Source organism: Catharus ustulatus, chromosome 1 (genome assembly GCF_009819885.2).
Source record: "Catharus ustulatus isolate bCatUst1 chromosome 1, bCatUst1.pri.v2, whole genome shotgun sequence".
NCBI classification, from domain to species: domain Eukaryota; kingdom Metazoa; phylum Chordata; class Aves; order Passeriformes; family Turdidae; genus Catharus; species Catharus ustulatus.
Window position 1 is genome coordinate 49,173,185 of NC_046221.1, and position 20,235 is coordinate 49,193,419.

The following is a 20,235-nucleotide window of genomic DNA, read 5'->3' on the forward strand; positions in this document are numbered from 1 at the left end:
CCCTCAGAGCCATGTTCTGTAGAAAAGGCTATGTTCCTGGGAGATAGGACAGCTAAAGTGGGAGGTGAGTAGGATGCTTCACAGTCAGATCCCACAATGATATGCATGATCTTAGATTGGATGTTAGGAAAAAATTCTTCGCTGAAAGGGTTGCCAGGTATTGGAATAGGCTACCAAGGGAAGTGGTTGAATTGCCAACTCTAGAGGTATTTAAAAGATGTGTAGGCGTGGTGCTTAGGGACAGGGTTTATTGGTGGACTTGGTAGTGTCAGGTTAATGGTTGGAGCTGGTGATCTTGCAGGTCTTTGCCAAGCTAAATATTTCTATGATTCTTTGGGCTACTGCTGTGAGCTTGATGTAAAGGACACAGCAGTCGGAGACACATTGCTCCTCCTCCTCCAGCTAACCCACATCCCTTTCACCTCACATCCTGTAGACATGATGGGTGTTTCCCTTCTTGAAGGAGGGCTTTAAAGCATTATTGTGTTTTGGGAAGGGGGTAGGGCAGAGAGGAAATCAAAGGCCCAGCATGCTGACTTTGCTGACTTAGGAAATCAGATGGTTTGCCTCGTGAGAGATTTCTTCAGTGCAGAGCTGGTTGTGAGGTGGTTTATGGCCATGTTGACTAATTCATGTTTTCCTGTTGGAGGTGGGGGCAGATTGATTCCAGCAAAGTGTTGTCTCGTGGTGTAACCAAACCCCTTTTGCATGCTGTCCTTGTATCTATGCATGCACAAGTTGCTCCTGTTTGCTCATCAGAACAGATTGTCTCTCTGCTTCTGGCTGCAAACTTCAGCTAGTGGGAGGTTCTGTAGTGACCTGAGCTCTGAGAAGAGCACCCTGCCATCCTTTTAAATGAAGGAAGGAGCAACACTGCTGGAGATCTGTTCTGCTGTTAGCTCAACCTCTTTTTCTGCCTATGCTGACTACTAAAATTTGTCATTTTTTTTCCTGAACTATTTGTGCTTTTAGTCTGAAGAGAAGAGGGGCAGTTTTAAATTTTCCTTTCTACTCCCTTCTTCTACCCTGCTTTTCTGGGAAAGCTGTCCTTAGCATTTTTCTCTGTGCTTATGTCATAAGATATGCTTATATGTTGTCATCTCTTCCCAATACTCTCCTAAAAAAGGAAGGCATGACTACAGCCTCTGTAGCCTTTCTTTCCCAAGGGTACCTCTTCTTTCCTCATCCTCTTGTATCACTACATGGTCATTTGTACATCTGGCACTGCCTAAGTGGGACTATCCAATTTTGTCATCGTTGCCGTGCTGAGCATCCTGTGGACTTGGTAAAATACTGGCTGTGACTTATGGTGTCGCTCAGAGACCAATCCTCTTTGTTCCATTAGGGCTCACGTTTTTGTTTCCTCATGCTCCTGTCCCCAGCAATGGTGCTGCTTCATGGTGAGCTTACTGAGATGCCAAAATGCCATCTTGAACTCAACTTTTTTATTCAGTGAAGTGAATGAATGCTGCTGTACCTGTTTTCTTTTCATCATCTGTGACATGGCCAGTCTTTTCCTGAATATTGGGGTTTCAGGCATTAGGGAAGCGGTTGTGATTTTCCTTACTGGCTTATATGTATATGCCACCTTATCATTTGCTTAATATTTTATCGCTTAAGCTAGTGAAGCTGTTGATCGTCTAAGGGACCATAGGGAGTTCAGCTGTAGATTAAGATTCAGGGAGCCCCAGGTGCTGATTGACATAGTGCATGAGAGGAGCCAGCCTGATGGGGGGCTGCGCCTTCCATGCTGCTATTCCATAGACTCTCCTTCATCAGGGTAACATGTGGAGGCTTTCCTTCTCACTAGGTATCCTGCAAACCAAAATCAGTCCTGCTGAAGTGATTAATGGAAGCTTCAGTATCCTTAATGCGTGCTGCACATCTGCAAAAAACTGGAATGCTTAGCCAAGATGAACGGAAAGGAGAATTGGTAAATGGCTTCTTCCTCCAAACCCCTTCTCCTTTCTGGGCCTTTAGTCATGGAGCAATAAACAGGAAAAGGAATGAAATCACCTTTTTAATGTTGTGCAGGTATGCTAGAGTTATACCCTCTTAAAAGATCAGTAAACGCTATTGACCTTTCTTACACTGCTAGGAATTGCGTAACATGGGAAACTTCTTTCCCTTACAGTAGTACAGAGGCTGTGGTGGTGTGTGTGCTATTTTTCTCTTTTCTCTATAAAGCTAAAAAGACATGATGTTTTTGCTTAACCAAGGGAGATAAGAGAACTTCCTCTTATTCAATCTTGTGGCAATGCAATCCCAACCATGTACTATCCAGTTGAATTTAAGCATGTGGAGACATCTGCCTTTGGCAATTTTAATTTTTATTAGTGAGAGAGAGTGAGAGCCAGTGTTCCTCCTCTTTGTGTGAATCCTAATAACCCCTAAGATGTCTGACTGCATCCCTGCCTGTGCAGGGTTATTTCAGTTCAGGGAATGCACACTGCTGCAGCTCATGGCAGGCTGCATCCACTCACAGGCAAAGCACCTTAAATCTTTGCCCAACACACACTGTGTAGCACAAATAAGAAAATGCTGAGAATCATGTGTTTAACAAAATCTCCTTTCCATGGATCTTTGAAGAGCTTTAAAAAGACTTTTTTTTTAAATCCCCAACAAACTCACAGTCTTTCCAAATTAGAAGGATTAGGGATTGTGTTTTTAAGTTTACCTGTACCCTCTCTAAAGAAAAAATCTTTGGTGACAGTACTGACAAAGCAGAATTGTGTTTGTTGTCCACTATTATGCATCTGGTAAAGCAGATATGACAAGTCCTCCTTTCTTTAGACCTTAAGTTTTTCTTTTTTTCTTAGGGGATACTAGCAGGCTGGTTAAATAGAATTCCTCCATAGATACAGTCCTCTGCAATTTATGTAATAGTAATTTCTACAGCTTTGTACAGTAACTGGTTACATACCTTCATGCTGGCTATGCACTGCAGCAGTTTTTACAGTTTGCAGGCATCAGTGTTTATTAAGAGCTTTAAAATAAAGTTAATGACCCTTTTGATCCTCCCAGCCTTTGTGATTTCTTAGATATTCTGTTTTTTGTTTGAATTTTTGTTTATTTTGGCTTATTTTTAAAATAGGATATGGCCATTTAAGATTAAGCTGCAACTGTTCAGTGTTGGGGATTTATTTGATGCCCTTTGAGAAGGAGACAGCCTCAGATTTCTGTTGCTTAACAGGTCCTTGCTGAGAAGAAGACTCTGACACTTCCTGTGGCTGTCCTGTGCTTCTAAACTACCACTTGTCATCTACCAGGTTTTTCCTCTGCCTCCACCTCCATAATTAATCTTCTAAAAACCAGGGCTTCCAATTTGAAATCAAAATTATACCTAGGAGCTATTTGATTAAATGGGGGGGGTGGGGTGGTGGATGGAGGAATAAGGAGGGCTACTACAAAAATCAGAGGAATTATCCAAATAGTGAAGAGTAAATACTGAAGTAATGAATAATGCCTTAATACTGTCCTTAAGTCAGAAGTAGGAGCCCTGTACACTATATAATTAGCACTTATATAATGTATATGCATTCCTGCACTGTAAAATGTCTAAATGAGGAGCTAAAACGTGAGGTGGTCTAAGTGGAGTAGACTGTGGCTGGGAACTGAAGCCACTCTGGGTCTGTTCCACCTCCATCACTGACATGATGCTGAATGAGTGCCATCACTACTTTGTGGCTTCAAGCACATTCTGATCACTGAAGAAGAAGTAGCACGTGTCCCTGATATCTCTCGCTAGCTGCTTGTTACTCTTTCTCAGCACCCAGAGCTGATCCAGGTTAATCTGGGAGCTTTTTGTCTGCCAAGTAAATTGGCTTCACTTAAACAGCTGCTGACTACAGCTTGCTGAGCAGGAGTGGTAACTGCTCTGACCATGTTGTCTGCAGTTGCAAGAGACAGCCAGAATACACCCTGGCTGTTTGGGGCTTCACCACTTGCTGCCGCTGTAGAGCATGTGGAAGTCCACAGGGAATATGGATGAGGTGTATGAAGACATTAAGGTTAAATTACACAGGCAGGAGAGCTGCAGTATGGTGGGAACATGGCACAGGAAGAGGTTTTCCAGGTGGTCACCTCTGGCATTTGGTCAGTCCTGCTGCCCATCAGAGCCCTGCCATGCGGCCACCCCAGGAGGGTGGATTTGGCCAACACATTGCTGGCACTAGGAGCAGAATGCCTGGGCAGTGCTGTTCTGTTTCAACATCATGCTGCTCTGCCTGGCCTTGTTCAGCTATTTCAGCTGTGCTGTACTATTCCTTATCAAATCCAGACACTTGGAGGCTGACACTAATTCTCATTTGTTTGCTCTTTTTTTTTTTTTTTAAATAACACATTGACAAATGCAGAGGCTCTGTTTGCCATAAAGTCATGACTTATGCTCTTGAAATTGCAGGAATTGCTCTAGAAATGACATGTTGTCCTGGCTTCATTGCTGTTCTGCCCATTCACCTTGAGTTTCAGGAGGCTCCACTTTGATGGCATTCCACTTGAGCTTCCACAGCGCATGGCTTTTCCTTAGGATCGAGGAGAAACTGTGAGCTGTCATGTTTCTGTGCAGACGTCTGCTACAGGGAAGCATTTACTAGGCAGACCACTATGCAGCGCACAGTGTTTCTGCCGACATTGACCAAAAGATCTCCTTTTGTAGCAATGCCAATTATCGCAGCTTCTGTGTGTGTACCATATAACAGTCTTGATTTGAAACTTGCTATATATACTCTCAGAAATAACTTCTGTGACAAAAGCTTAAGATTTTTTGTCTTCTCTAGGAGAAATAGATCACTTTAATGAGGCTCCTTAACTGATGGAGTTTGTCCTGATCTCAAAGTCATAAGATACTAGAACAAAGAGGCTACTGTGATAAGTGAATGTAAAATAACTCAGCTATGCTATTTGCTAAGCACATCATAGAACAAGGTGAAAAACTTTCTGCTATGCTTTCTTCATGGAAACTTTTAACATGGCACATTAATAAACTCACGCCAGAAAATACTACACAGTTTAGGACCTAGGCAGGAGCTCAAATAAAGGATTAGTTGCCCTCCACCTACCTCATTCCTGAGGTGTAACTGATTTGACTATGGTCTTGTTGTTGGTGAGACATCCCTTTTGTGTATCTTTTGATCAAATGTTTCACAACAGCATGTCATCTGCTGTGGAAGGCAGCTTCAATCTTGGCATCTGGCTGCAGTCCAGAAAGCTGGGGAACCACCAGATGAGATCCTTGTGTGGACGGTGGTGGCATCCTGTTACAGGAGATGAGAGCAGCAGGGAAAGTGCTCTTTGCCTTCCTTACCATGTGTCTCTAAAGAATCTGGCACAAGCTGCTATTGGGGCAGGGGAAAGAAAACATTACTTGACCCATGTATCTAGTCAGGTAAGCCTCTTCCTTTGTCAACAAAGACTGTTTGTGGCAGTAGATATTTGCCATGCAGGATAATTATCCTTTATCATCACTAATAAGTTATTATGCTCTATAACAGTATGTAATTTGAGGGAGTGGCCACTGTGGCAGATGGTAGCCCTTGAATCTGGAAGATCCTGAAGAAACTCAGCTTTGTCAATGCAGCCCTGTGAAGCTCAAATGGAAGCCCCCAGCCCAACCCTAGAGGTAAAATAACTCTCTGCTTTAGTACCTGCGGGCAGTCATTGGCTTTGGATCTTCAGGACAGACATTAAAAGAAGCTTCCTCACTCGGGAGCTGATGCAGCACTGAAAGATGTTATCTTAAGGTTATGGTGTCTTAGTGTTTTAGAGGTTTTCAAGACTACAGATGACTTCACGATAGCCCCACGTTGAGGAGACTGCTGCATCAAATAGTTTCTTTTGATCAGTATTCCTGTGTTTGTGGCTCTGCAGTACTGCTAAAGTCAGATGCACAGGATTTGGTTAGTAGAGGTTCTCTTTGTCACACACTGTCAATGACTTTTCTGAGATGCAGTAGAAAAAAGTGAATAGTAGCAGCCTGGCTACATGTTTACATTGCTTATACTTTCTTTTGAGTGGTCTGTCCCATGTGCTTGGTGTATCTCTGCCAGCAAACTGAGCAGAGGCTGGTCTGAGGACAGCTGTTGGCTGGGAGACTGTCAACTCAGCCAGTTTTTTCTGACTTTGAGAATTGAGAACAGATTACATTTGCTCCCAGATTAGAGTTACAGCTATGTGATGCATCCATTGGAGGTTTAAATCAAAACCTTTCCATGTTACTCTGATACTCAGAGCAAAGGCTATATGCGGTTGTGGTTTTTGGCTAACTGGAGGCTTAAGCTTCACATAACCCTCATCCCACTTGGAAGTCATTACTGAAGTACAAAACAACTGGACTGATAGAAAGACCATCTGGTCTGTTATTAAGGTTAAGGTTACATAAATGGCACTTCAAATGCCCCATAAGCTAAATTCCCTTTTCTAAGGCAGTATCATGTGATGTAGATGAAGCTGATAAGGTACTTTTGTAATTAGCTCTTGGAAAGAAGGCTTTTAACTTCTTACCCTTATTTGACGGGTTGTTTTCATATCTAATTTGTGCTCTCTGTGGGCTCTTCCAGATGCAATCTCAGTATTGGCTGACTGTTGTTTTCTGACTACAATATTCTTTGCATTTCTGGCAATCTAGGAGTGAAGCATCAGTGTAAACAAAATTCTTCATGGCTTAGCATCAACACCACTTGTAAATAGTACTGAAGACTGACAGAAGGCTGAGATATCTTCTGTGGTTTTTCTGACATTTAAAGGCTTGGATGAGTGTCATCTTCACTGGTAGGCAAAACTTGGGTTTTATGCCTTTGCTACCTCTGGCCCACTTGTTTTCACAGTTCTCCCTTTCTTCACTTTTTGTTTTGGTCTGTGCAATTGAGTTTTAGGAGCATGAATTCATTCAAAGCTTGGGTTGTTCTGTTTTCAGTAACCTTTGAGTGGGCTAGCTGAGTGAGAGTTGTGAGGAATTCTCATCTATTGTGACTTTTCCTATACCGTATGGGACAGATGCTGTAAAGAGAGCACCCCAGTTGTTGGTAGTGGGTCCTAACACCATTCCTGTGTATGGAGCAGCAGATGGCTGTGCTGACTGGTGCTCCACTCTGTTGACATGCAGACTCAACAATGTTAGGCTAGGCCTGCGCTGAGGAGTTTTGTTGGAGTAGTAATGTATGAGTGTTGTCTTGTTAAACCCACACTTTCCCCCCTCTCATGGCAACAAGATCTCAGAGATCTCCTTGTCACCTTGACAACATCTTTGGATGACTGCCCCTTACCCTTGCAGGGCACTGGTGTCAAGGTCTTGTCGCCAGCTTCCCAAGCTCTACTCTAGGAATACAGGTGGGCTGCCTTTTGGCCACAGAGTGGGAAGTCCTTAAAACATACAGGCTGTCTGCTAATACAGTCTGCTTTGTTTCCCACCTGTTATAATGATGCACTTAATTTTAGCCTTTTTGTTAAAATGTCCTTGAATTTGTAAGACAACATAAGCCACTTGTGAATGAGCCCTGGAGAAAAGGGCACTTGACCAAAGCACTGCTTTTGGTTTCTGAAGTGTTCCTTTTCTCTCATAACAGCGCCTTTTCTCAGTAATTTTGCAGGGTCTCTCAGAGCATTTCTTGTGCACATTCTTCTGTTTTAATAGCCGGTGTTTAGTGCCTTCCACCACTTAAACAATTCCAGTTTGGCATGAAGTCTTCTGAAAAAGATGTCCATATGAAATGCGCAATGGGTGTGGTGCTTTGCAAGCCTCTTTGAAGTGGGAACCAGCTCTTGAGGGTCAATCTCTTTCTTAAGAGTGTGCTGTAAAAAATTGCAGAGTTCTGCATCCAGATTCAGCCAGGAAGCTTCAACATTCTTTACACAACAGCAGGCTGAATCTTAGTGGCTCTCAGATATCACCAGCTGATCATGTTGTACTACCATAAAGCTGCAGCATTGCTCTTGAGCAAGCATTTTGCAAAACTAACTGACCTTCACTATATTCTTTTGTAATGATTTTAACTGTGTAAACTCATTTTTCTGAGACGAGGCTGTGCATGTATGGCAGAGTAATACTGCCTTACGTTTCTGAGGCTAAATAAGTGGCATGACGAGCTTTCACGTAAGAGCATATTGTTCACATGCCTAACGGAGAAAGGGAAGCAGGCTATTTCAAATCACATTTTATTTTGCAGGGACACAGAGGTATATTTTTTAAGTAGAGTCCCTATTAACAACTTTGCCTTCCAAGGCCCCATAATTTTGCTGTAAGCTTTGTAATTCATGGCAGAACAGTAGTGTGGTGGTGGGCCCTTTCCCAATCATATCCATTTATTTAGCTAGAGACTACTCAATTTTTCCATTGCTGCAGGATTGGATGGGAGAAGATGCTTTTTCTGGAATTCAGACTCTCTACCCGAGCAGGGAATTATTCAGAAAATCCAGAAAAAAGAGCCAAATGCCAGAGACTGCGTACACTATAACATAATGCCTGTATTTGGAAGCTCTAAGTCACCTTTGATTTTTATGATCTTCTAAATTTTTGTTTTCATTGTTGGTCTCCTCCCTTATTGGACAGATTTGAATAATTCAGTGCAAGTTAAATAAGCTGTTCATGTCCAGTTTTAATGACTCAGAAGAAATCAGTGTTGCCACAGACACAACATTCACTGTGAGTCTTTCTCTTCCTGTGGAATTATAAAGAAACAGGCATTTTTTTAAAAAAATAAAAAATAAAATCCCGTGACTGTGGACATTATACAGAGGATTTTGCCCATGTTCAAAATAACTGAGCATAAGGTGGACTGGTTTGGATGAAGACTTTATTGCCCTTAGCTAAATATAATAAGAAATTAAATACTGAGGAGGAAAAGTGCATTCTATCATTATAGGAATTAAACTAAAAGCTGACTATCCCCCCCACCCCCTTTTTAATGCAGGCAACTGATTTTGGTTTGCTGTCTGTCTGAAGTGAGTTACAGACAGACTGTAACTCTGTCTGTACAACTGGTGCAATTTTTTTGTGCATAAAAATAACATACGTGCACATGTGCCACTTGCAGTAGTACTCTCTTCTGTTGCCTGAATTATCATGTAGCGAAGTGTTTGTCACAGGAGCAATCAGTTAAGGTGAAAGGGGAAGTGGTGACAAAGAAGGCTGGTGGACTCTCACCCTGAGTTTTGAATGATTTTGGGTGTTTGGCTGCATTGTCACTGCATGTACTTGGTCCCTGTTAGTATTTATGTATGAACAAGATTGCTGTGTTTAGTATAATTTAATATAGGTATTTGATTTATTGTTTCTTTATTCATTAGGCTGCTATTGTGTAGTCATTATGTTCCTGGCAGTCCCAGACATTTGTGGTTTCATCTCATGTATTTGGGAATTTGGGACTTATTTTCAGCTGCCTGGTCTATTTTAAACTCTCTTTTAAACTTAAAAAAAACAACAAATAATGGGTTAGAACAGACTGATAGTTTTGAGCCATTTGCCTAATTAACCTTTGCCTCTCGGGAATCACCTTTGGTTCTGTTCAGTCAATTGCAATGTATCCCAGCCCTTAATAACCAGCATTTCTTCTGAGGACCTTGGAAGTCTTCCCTCACTTTTACTTGTCTATCTGCTGCCGCTCTCTTGGTATTGCATCAGTTTTCAGAGAACGAATTGGAGAAAGACAGGAAAGAATAATAACAGGATATCAAGAGAAAAGGCCATAGCACGGCCTCTAACTTAGTCAAATGTTTCTGAAAAGTATGGTTAGCACAGTGCTTGAGTCTTCAGTACTCTGTACCTCAAATGCAGATTTATGAGCCTAATAGTGAAAGAAAGGACAGTACTTACATGTACATTGCATACACCCAAAGGATGATCCCTCTGTGACTTCCTCTAGTGAAAAAGTTTGAGGGAATCTTCGGAGAGATTTTATACAAGTAGAAATTATGTCCTGTCTCCTTCCCCCTTACCTGAAAAAAAGAAAGAATTAGGCCCAAGGTTGGATCCTCTATGTGGAAAAAGAGATAAATAGTACTCTTCCCTGTTGCTTCTAACCTCCAGAATCTGCACAAGGGTCCTGAAAAATCATCACTGCCTCACAACTCAGGAGACACCTATTCTGGGTAGATGGATAAGAGTGATGTTTCTTTAGCCTCACAGAGATTCTCTGAGTTTTTGCTGAGTGTGACCTGCTCTGCTTACTGACGTAGTGAAAGTCTGTATGCATAGCAGCATGGATTTCACCCATTTGGAAATTGATTTGATTGGGTGTTTCCGAGGAGGTGGTCAAGAAGGCTTCCAGGTCTCATTATACATGGGCATTCACATGGTTTCTGCAGTTGGTTGTGGTTTGGGTCATTGCGAGCATGTTTTATTCCCTTCTAGAATTCTAGGAAGAAGTTTGCTGTTCTTGAAGCCTTTTGGGTTTTTCTCTGGCTCATTGGGAATACACAATGCTTAGAGTTTATGAATAATCATTCTCTTCCTGCAGTGATACAGCTGCACTGAAACCACAACATCAGCTGAACGTAGATCACATATTCAATGCAGAGTTCTTAGGTCCTGCAAAGTGATGGCTTTGATGCAATTTTAGGGCAGAGACAAGCAAGTAGAGAGCATCCCTGAATCCAGAGAACCACTGAAATAGGAAAGGGAAAAAATTAACTGTTTCAATTACCTCCTGCCTTGTAATGCTGCTGTTCTCCCCCTTCAACTCTCAGTAGTAACTATCCATAATTCACATTTTCCCTTTTCTACTTCTATTACAGTGTCCTTTTTCCCCATGAGAAATACATCAATCACTCACATAAATGTAATAGGATCCATGAATGCAAACATCAGGGTGGGAGGGTTTGTGTGGCCTTCACTACATTACCAATTTGCTTGATAGATTTCAGCTTCTCCGCTCCTTCTATTTACTCCTGGTTCCCTTTCCAGCTGTGGTGCCTTGTTCTGCTTTTTGGTTACAGACCATGCTGCAGGCAGATCAGTAATGACTAGACATTGAAGAATGTCTGCTTTCATCCCAATGAGGAAGCAGCAAAAATGTAGCTCTAAATACATTCATCTACATATAGTTGGGCATATATATATGAATGTTTCAAAAATTATGTATAACTTGCGTATGATCTGTTTTATGTGTATCTATAGTATAGGTAGATATAAATACATTTAATATGTAGGAAATGCAGGTCCCTGATTTTATAATAATTTCTTCTTACTGTAGATACATTTTTTCCTGAGAATCTTCCAATATGTTTTGTTGTGTCATTAGCTGGCAGTTAGTCCCAAAGCAATATGGCATGCTATTCCCATCCAAGCCCATCAGCTTACTTAAGATACTCTCTGGTGGCTTCCAGTGTCTGTTAAGGTATGGCAGTGGACACAGTTTTTCCTTCCATTTAAAGAGTGATTGAGAAAATGTAGACGCTTTTATTGGAAAAGGAGAAACTGGGGTTTTTTCCTCATCCAACTTCATAGGGGTAGATGAAGGAACTGTACAAGGCTGAAAGTCATTGAGCATGCTTTTCTTTTCTTCTTCTGCTTTTGTTTTTATGGGGGCATGAGTAAACAGGGTCTTGGGGGCGAAAGACAACTTTGTAAATGGGATATACCAGCAAAAATGTCTTTTTACAGTGCATACATTGATGAAAGTCTTAAAGGTTGTTCCTTCACTGTAAAGGCATCCCATTTAGGTGACCCATTGCCCTGGTCAGTGTGGGCAGCCCCAAAAAAGGAGTGGCACAGATCCCTTTGCAGCCCCAGGGTGCTCAGACTTGTTCCCCCATCATCTCACCGTGTTAAACTTAGTCTACCATGCTATTGGTGGAAGTCTGCCATTCTTTTGCCTACCCTTGCGCAAGGTAATCATCACAGAGGCAGACAGTCATAAAGAGAAGCCTTGGGTCCCATTAGGCATTAGCAGCAAGGTCCAGCAGCAGGTCTGTATTTAAAACAAACAGCCAAACAGCAAAAAAACCCCACCCCCTCTATACACACCACCCCACCACCTCCCCCCACATTTGTTTAAGCCACAACAAGATCTGTTTTTCTGTGTTTGTCACTTTTGGACTGTTACCTTTCCCTGTTATGCATGTGTTTCTCTAAGCATCTGACTATGCTGAAAACAATCAGGAAACAGTTAATCACAACCCTTAACCTCAGGCTGTTGACAGCTGGGGCAATAGGGACCACCACAGCCCTCACAGGGAACACATAGACCCATGGGTAGCTTCCCCGTCCTTACTGTTACCCTGTCATCTGGCAAATGCTGAAGGAAGAGCGGGGGCTGTGCTGTGAATGGTGATGAGTGTGCTCTTTTGTAGCAGAAGTAGAGACTAAGGTGAGGATGGGGAGAGCAGGCAACTGATGACGAGTGCTCCCTCCCAGGTACTAGTACCATTAGAACAGCTCAGCTGCATTTTTTTTTTCTTTTTTTAGTCCAACTCTCATGTTTCATACCCATCTCTTAGAGCAGAATAGATTTATGAGTGCGACCAGTTTGGTAGGTTTTGTATGTACAGTTTTGGCATACAAATTTGGTAGCCCAAATGGTTTTGTCCTGTTCCTTTTGTTAACTCATATGTGTCTGTCAATAAGCACTTCAGTTACGGTAATTTCACGAATACAAACCGCAGCAATTTGACAAAAATTTTGGTGGAAACCCGGAAGTGCGGCTAATACTCGGGGGCGACTAATATGTGAATAATTTTCTGACATTTACAAGCCCAGATGTGCCGGCCAGGACGCAAAGCCAAGCACCTGCCAGTAAAAGCCGGCATTTCGCGATTGTTACAAATTGTTACTCTGTTGCCCTGGCTCCCTGCAGGCAGCACGGGGGGCGGAGAGAGAGGCAGGAGAACTCTCTTCTTCCCTCCTCTGCCGTAGCCCACGGGAGAGATGGGGGGACCCTGCACCGCCATTGCCGCGGCTCGGTGAGGAGGGGGGTGGCTCTGCCCCCGCCCTCCGCCGCCGTGGCGGGAGCAGGGGTTGCTCCGTGCCCGACCGGTGCCGCGGCATGAGCGGGGCGCGCTCTCCGTGCCCAATCGGCGCCGTGGCGTGAGCGGGGTGCGCTCTCCGTGCCCAACCGGCACTGCAGCGGGAGCGGGGCGTGCTTTCCGTGCCCGACCGGCGCTGCGGCGGGAGCGGGGCGCACTCTCTGTGCCCGACCAGCGCCGCGGCGGGAGCGGGGTGCACTCTCCGTGCCTGACCGGCGCCGCGGCAGGAGCGGGGCGTGCTCTCCGTGCCCAGCCGGTGCCACGGTGGGAGCAGGGCCGGGGCGAGCGAACCCAGAGGCGGCAACCAGCCCTGAGCGGCCCCACCGAGCTGGGCCACCTGGCCCCGTCAGCAGCCCCTAGCGGGCCGAGCCTGCACAGCCTGAGTTGAGCCAGTAAACCCCCCGCCATGCCGCAGTTCTGTTACTATTTGGCAACTTTGTTGCACGCGGGTCCTTGCTGCGAACGACAGAGTGGTTTATATTCAGGTGCGGCTTATTTATGGATAAAGAACAAAATATTTGCCAACACCCAGAGATGTGGCTTATACTCAGTGTGGCTTGTATTCGTGAATTTACTGTACATGTATTCATGCTTTCCTCTTAGATATGTAAGTATTCCACAAAACTTCACCATCAGCCATAATATGTTTGTGGGATCTTATCTCAAGAGCAAAGAGGAGGAGTTTGTAGACTAAAAGGAAGAAATAAAGGAATTATTTAATGTTGCTCGAAATGTTTTGAGAATGAGTGCTTTTTGCATGGGGTATTTATAACATTTGTGAGTCTAGCTGAAGCAAGATTTGGTACAACTGTGTACTGAAAAAGGCAACAGAAAAGCAAGGGAAGTCAAACAGCATTTCTCAATGTTGTTAACTTCAGGCTTATGCACTGGCTGATAGAAAGCATGAGGCTTTTGGAAGAACTCAGACCTTGAGCACAGGTATGTAATTGAGCTTTTGTAGGGCACTGTTGTGAGGCCAAGTATTCACTTACAGTAATTTCACGACCACAAGGCGCACTGGGCTATAAGGCACACCCCCGGGAGTTGGCAAATTTTGCAACTTTGTAGATCATATAAGGCGCACCGGACTATAAGGCGCACTTTTTTTTTACCGCAAAGATCTGTGCCGTGTGCAACAAAGTAACTAATTAGTTACGGAATCCCACGGTCGTGGAGTTTACTGGCAGGTGCTCAATTTGCAAACATTTTTCACAGATTGGTGTAGCCTTTAAACGCAGTCCCAAGTGCCCTCCCCATGTGCGGCGCTCGGCACTCCTGCCCGCCCCTGGCTGGCGAGGCGGGTCTCGGGGCAACCGCAGCTCATGGCTGCCGCGGTTCAGGGCAGCCACAGCTCACACCTCGGGGTTGCTGCGGTTCAGGGCAGCTTGGGACCATCCGCAGCTTGGGGTGACGCGGTGCTGCCCGCTCCCTCTCTCCCTGTGCGTCTTCTGCTGCCTGGGGGCTGCCCGCCCCCTCTCTCTCTCTGTGCGGCTGCCGCTGGCCGGGGGCTGGGCAGTCCCTCTCAGCCCGCGCGGTCAACAGGGGCTGGGACGGGGGACTGGGCGGTGCCGCCCACCCCACATGGCCACCGCTGGCCGGAGGCTGACCGCTCCTGCCCCCCGTTGCGGCTCGGCACTCCCATGGCACTATTCCCCCTCGCGGCTTGGCTCACAGCTCGCGCTTTTTTTTTGCAGCGAGGAGCTGAGCCACATGCAACAAAGTAACGAATTACTGGCAGTTTGCAAACATTTTTCACAGCCTGCCGTAGCCTTTAAACGCGGCCCCAGGTGCCCTCTCCGTGCCGTGGGCCCCCGCATTCCTGCCCGCCCCTGGCACTGGCTGGCGCGGCTCGCAGCTCCTGGCTACCACCGCGCGGCCGTGGGTCCCGGCTTCCCCTAACTGGCGGCCGCAGCTGCCACAGGCCCAGGCACTCCCGCCCGGCGCTGGCTGGCGCACCATGGCCGCTGGCAACTCCTTCCCCCCACACCCGGGCTGTGGCCACTGGCGGCTCCTCGTTCCCTTGTGCCCGGGCCGCAGCCACCACTGCCCAGTGGCTTCTCATTCTCCCCACACCCGGGCTGCGGCCAGCGCCGCCACCACCCAGCGGCTCCTCGTTCCCCCCGCGCCCAGCGCTGCCCAGCAGCTCCTCATTCTCCCCGCACCCGGGCCGCGGCCAGCACCCCCGCTGCCCGGTGACTCCTTGTTCCCCCCGTGCCCGGGCCGGGGGCAGTTCCCTCCCTCCCCGCACAGCCCTGCCGGCTGCAGCTGCCCACTCCCGTCCCCGCTCGCAACTCGTCGCTCCCACGGCACTGCCCCCGCATTGTGGTTCACACTTTCGGGTTTGCGAATTTTGCAACTTTGTCCATTATATAAGGCGCACCAGACTATAAGGCGCACTTCCAGGATTGGGGGAAAATTGTAGTCAAAAGGGTGCGCCTTATAGTCGTGAAGTTACTGTAAACACTTCACTGAGTCTCTGCTGAACTCTTCCTCACTTTCTCCTCTCTCCCTTTTCCTCAAAATTGCCAGGTTCTACATGGAATGGAAGGTTCAGCTCCACATTGTGCTCAGCTCAGCAGACATAGGTCATTGTGTCCATTGATGCTCTTCTTTGGGGACCCTCTCTCTTGATAGGGGCAGCCAGGTGACTTGTGTCCATAATGGCTGCAGTTCTAGTTCTGTGCAGGGGTGGTCCAGAAACTAACTGTAATTCTAAAAATCGTTCTACCTCTAAAGCTGGTTTTGAAGGAAGCAACTTCTCTTCCTCAGGTGAAGACCTGAGGTACATTCTGAATGGATGGATCTGGGATCTGCCTTATGGCAGTCTCAATCTATCCCATCTGCCTTGTGGCAGATCCATAGAATAGCTGGTTTGCAGGCAGACGACCCTCCAGTGGTTCTTAGGAAACCCCCAACACTCCTCAGTCTAAGAGCAGATAAGATTTTGTGGGCAATGGGAATTCAAGCTAGGAAGTGAAGTTCAGCACAAATCAAACACGGATGTGATGCCTCAGGGTGAACAGGAATCCATCAACCAGCTAGGGATCTTTCTGCAAGTTTGTAGCATTTCAAAAGACTGCCAGAAAGACTTAAATGACTCTTGAGTATAAGGGATTAAAAAGAGAAACCCAATGCTACTTGTTTTTGAGTAGGAAGACTTTGAGGAAAGGATTGCAATGATACCTTGAGGTGTAGAAATGTGCTGTAGCTATAGGCATTTGCTCAGCACTGTGACTAATCTTCTGGAAACAAAAAGGAGTTCCCTTAGAGTAGAATGCCATGCATCACACAGGGACAAAAAAAGGGAGTCATGTTTCCTTGACAGCACATTGTGTTGGCATATTTTCAGTACTGGTGGAGAATCCTTCCTTCTGATCACTGCATGTTTTCATGTATTTTGAGTGTGCCTGGGGTGCCAGGATATTAATTTCAATAGCTTTGTTTAAATAGATCATCTAAATAATTCAGTCAGTGAGTATTTTTAACAGAGTTTCAGATTCAAGCAGAACCATTTTCAGTATAGTTACTTCTATTACAGCTTTCTTAACCAGTAAATTTTAAAGCTGGTAGGCTAGGGCAGGCTCTCCAGGAGCCATAAGGCTTCTTTGGGAAATATGGTTTTTCTGTTATTTTATTCATGAGTTAGTGTTTGCACAACAAGGTGAGGATGAAAAAAATAATGCCAAGGATATATATAAACAGAGTACAGTAATTTCATGATTATAAGACGCACCATTTTGACTAAAATTTTGGTCTGAACCTGGAAGTGTGGCTGGTAATCCGGAGTGGCCAATATATGGATAATGGGGCGCTTCCCCAGCCCTGGGGTGGCGGGGCAGCGGGGCTGCTTCCCCGGCCCCAGGGAGGCGGGGCAGCGGAGCCGCTTCCCCGGCCCCCCGGCAGCGGGGCAGCTGCCGGGCGGCGGCACCTCTGCACGCAGGGATCCTCCGAGCAACTCCGCCGGGCTCGCAGCCCCCGACACTGATGGGCCCAGGCTCCTCACTCCCGCCCGCTCCCACGCAGTGCCCAGGGCAGGGCACCAACCCGGCTGGTGAGCAGCAGGGCCTGCCTGGTGCCGGGACCACCGTGGCACCAGGGCGGGCCGGCACAGCACGTGGTGGGGCTCTGCTGCTCGCCAAGAAACTTTCCAGCCTGCGGTCCCCACTGCCTCTGACAGCCCAGGGCAGCAGGTGCCCAGCCCGCCCAACCCCGCTGCCCTCGCCCCCCTGGGCTGCACCCTCCCCTCACCTGGGCAAGAGCAGAGCCACCAGGTTTAATAAAAGTGAGTGATTTTTCTCTCTATTTTTTTTTAGTTTTTAAGCTGCATTTAAAGGCTACCCCGATCCGTGAAAAATGTTTGCAAATTGAGCACTAGCCAATAAAACCCACGATGGCACGATTGTTACTAATTCATTACTTTGTTGCACGCGGGTCCTTGCTGCGAACAAAAGTGCAGCTTATAATCCGGTGCGGTTTATATATGGACAAAGACCTAAGCGTTGCCGACACCGGGAGGTGCAGCTTATAATCAGGTGTGGTTTGTAATCATGAAATTACTGTACTTAAGTGTTGTATTGTAGACTGCAAGAGCTTGGGCTTCAGCATTGGCTTTTGGTAACTCTATTTGTATTTCATTTGAGATTTTTTTAAATTGGTGACTTCCTCCCCCTCTCTTCCACCAGTTACTGACTGTATTCCCATCTACTTTGGAATCCTTGATGAGCAAAAAAGGTACAAACAGCAAATGAAGGTGTGAGCTTCTTTCAGTGGTTGTAAGATTGCTCATGTAATGTCTAAATAAGCAGCCTGATTTCTTTTTGAAGCATCAAGTATCCAAAGCAGTGGCCTTGAAAGAAGGTGCATTTCCAAGCTGACATTGTGTCAAGTAGCACATAATAATGTTGCTTGGAACTGCTGGAAGAAATAGCAGTAAATAACTGATTATCTAGAGCAATTTTCCAGGTAGTGGGCTGTAATCCAATGAACAGAGACAGTGGCTGTGATGGTGCTTTAAGGAAAGAAGGATCTTGCAACTGGTTGTATAAAAGCTGATACTTGTGTTCACAGATTCCTTTTGACCAAGGAAAAATACCTGAGGTATTTAAAGGTGTCACCTGAGGAGAAAAGAGTAAAGCACTAGGCAAACATTGATCTCTTAATTTGTAAGATCATAGGAGGTCTTTTTCTCTTCAGGAATCAAACCAATGTTGCTGCAAATCATGTAGCAACTTTGAATTGAGATTTGATTCTGAGCCTGCAAATGCAGTATCTCTGCAAGATGTAAACCCTTTGTATGGTTTCTTAACCTCTGATACAGCATCTGCATAATATAATGAAATAAAGCAAAAAATTCCTGCTTCCTGTTTCGTCACTTGCTTCTGTGGGACTGGATACTTTGTTTTAAATGAACACATACCAGTTGCAAAAGTTCTTGCGTAAAACATTTTTACAGTGAGATGATGATTTTTAATGAAAGTAGTACTTGGTTTTGGGGCAGTCTACATCTTTATTCTGTAGCTATTGTCAGATAACTCACAAATAACATTCTAGAAATAAATTAGTCATAAATCAGAAATAAATTCTCCAACCTTGACTGTTTGATTAAGTAATCAAAAAGTCTAGCTTCAAAAAGATAAAAACAAATGTAATTTGTATACTCCCAACTCATGTACACACAAACTTGAAGCCACCTTTGCAGCAACCCAAGTGGCTGTGAGTACCTTGAGTGCATCCACATGTGTGTTAGCCTACCTTCCTCTCACCCGTCCAGTGTTTTTTTCAAGTGCACTGCAACAGAAGTGAGTCATCCAAAATGGACAGATGACTCCTGAACCCAGAGAAAGGTCTTGACTGTGGCTGCATTGTTACTGCCTGGGTAATTGGAGACTTTGTTCTCCAAGATGTATCAACTGAAGCACCTTCTGAGTTGGACACAACACTGCCGTGTTTTTTAATGGAACTGCCTTCTTTGCTTGCTGCCCAGCCCATCTTTATTTTGTATGCTGGCTGAATTACTAGGAAAATTATGTTTAAAAATAACCTGTGTTGGTTTTGTACTCTCACTAAGTGCCTTCCAGTTCAGCTGAATGTGTGTGTGTGCAGCCTAGTGCCTTCACCACAGTAACAGCAAATCACATGTCTTCTACTACCATAGTGATTGGACTTTATTGGAACACCTTTTTAATTTTCCTCATTATCCCATTTTTTTCTGAACCATCTTCACCCTTTTTGTCTTAGTAGTAATAGTCTCTGCAGACTAGAAATGCATTGTCTGTGGCTGTTTTATAATTCACTGGCTATAGGCTTTTTATGATACCTTGAAGTCACTGAAAACTAGAAGTCCATTAAAGTGAAAGCACATTGATGTTTAGGGATTAGGCTGTGAATACCTGCAATGAAAAGCCAAAATAGGACAGGACTAGAACCATGCTTTGCCAGCTGCTGTTGCAGGATGGATGTATTTAATTAGCCTATAAGGTGCAAGCGGATGCTCAAGAATTATGCAATATTGCTCAGAGGTTCTGAAAGGCTAATGAAATTTTTTGTATTATATCATTTGGCCAATCTCTATGTTGGCTATTCACACCTTCTTGAATATGATCTATTAACTATACTGGCTTTTTACTGTGTGCAGGGTAGTGAGAGTAATTTAAACAATATTTATATGCATCATTTGATTCTTCTATTGCCATGCAAATATTTTTGTATCCCTGGGTGAAGGAAATTGTTCTCTGGAGTCCAAGGATAATATATTAAGTAACTGGGTTTAAGACTGGGTAAGGGAAGTGAGCCTGTGGAGCTGCAATACACGTGTAGAATCCTGCTTGAGTGACTCTCTACCTTGTTGAAGCAAATGAAATTCAGTGTTCAGGATTTAGACCTTGAGGCAAACTTAGAAAATATTAAGTAGGTGAAGAAATTTGGGATTGATTAGCAAAAGGCATTACAAGAATAATAATTGAGGATTATCTTTCTACCATAATTTTAAATGGTGGTGCACATTTCCCTCATCTCTCCCTCACATTTCTTGAGCTGGGTTGTCTTAATAACTGCACCTCATGTATAATATTGTAAATCCCTGGAAATGGCTTTTTGGGACTCATAGAAACCTGTTGACACTGAGGAACAAAGTTGACTACAACTGATAGAAATGTCTAGAATATTTTTCTGTGTTCGTCCTTCAGAAGATGCTTTGGTGTTAATTTGGGATATTACAAAAGTAATGACTGATGCAGTTTCTCTGTAAGGCAGATTTAGATATACTTGTAATTTGGAAAC

The 20,235-nt window shown here is 44.8% G+C and overlaps 1 protein-coding gene across 1 annotated transcript in view; it reads left to right on the top strand.

The window, feature by feature from the left end:
- The window catches only part of EEPD1 (endonuclease/exonuclease/phosphatase family domain containing 1), a 63,436-nt gene that overhangs the window by 17,154 nt on the left and 26,047 nt on the right, over positions 1-20,235 (top strand). The gene's annotated exons all lie outside the window — the stretch shown is intronic.